Genomic DNA, 896 nt, shown 5'->3' on the forward strand with positions numbered 1-896 from the left:
ACCATACGAGCGGTAGAAACATATATACTGTCTTTTTAGACACTAAAGATATTGCAAGTGTATTTTGAAACTGTTTTCATAAAAAAATTAAATTTAGAGGAAAATGAAGTTGCATTTTAGATTCCCTTTACCCTTTGCCTTTGTGAAGAAAAGCTTTCAAATGCATTGTTTTGCTTATGAACATGCCAATAAATATTGCTTAATTTATTTCATACAGTATTTCATTTGTGGTATTATGCCATGCAATACAAGACGGGTTTTCTCTTTTTTTTTTATTTCTTCTGGCTACTTTGCTAAATACACCTGTCGAGGGCTGACATACCATAGAGGTAGCATATGCAGCTCCTATTGGGTCCATGAAAAGAGGGAGCCTAACAGGTTAGTCCTGAGTACCTTTTAGTATCAAACCAAGGTTCCTTGGGTCCACCAAAGGAAATCACTCTAAGAAATCCCCCTCTTAAGTGTTCATTCAATTGCCATTATTGCATATCCTTTGTTATTACTGCATAGATAATACACATCAGCAGTAAAGTGAAGTATATTATTTGTCAACCCATAAAGACAGACCCTAGAGGAAAGTTGTTGGCTCCAAAGTAGCCTAAACTTTGGTTGTCTTCCCAATCAACTGTGTCAGAGTCTGGGCCCCCTAAATGATAATCTGGTATACCAGCCCAATTTAGCTTCCTTTCTAAAGGCTTTGAGAACCTACACAGAACTAACCTTAGGGTGAATTCCCACCACAATTTAATTCTCTGGCAACTGGACCCGTGCCATACCCCATTCATTTCAATAAGCTGAACTGAATGAGCTAGTGAGTCAAATTTGGTAATTTTCCGACTGTACATGGTTTTTGGTCCAGACTTAAAACCGCTGCTGCATTTTTTTAGTCCGAGCCA

The 896-nt window shown here is 37.8% G+C and overlaps 1 protein-coding gene across 6 annotated transcripts in view; it reads left to right on the forward strand.

Annotated features, from left to right (window-relative positions):
• ZFHX4 (zinc finger homeobox 4) overlaps positions 1–206 on the forward strand; it is a 181484-nt gene extending 181278 nt beyond the window's left edge. For all 6 annotated transcript variants that reach the window (XM_056522183.1, XM_056522180.1, XM_056522179.1 and 3 more), the window contains exon 10: positions 1–206. This exon is cut by the window's left edge and continues 4771 nt beyond it. The gene's annotated coding sequence lies outside the window, so the exon portion shown is untranslated.
• Positions 207–896: the final 690 nt, after the last annotated feature.

Source organism: Hyla sarda, chromosome 5 (assembly GCF_029499605.1).
Source record: "Hyla sarda isolate aHylSar1 chromosome 5, aHylSar1.hap1, whole genome shotgun sequence".
NCBI classification, from domain to species: Eukaryota; Metazoa; Chordata; class Amphibia; order Anura; family Hylidae; genus Hyla; species Hyla sarda.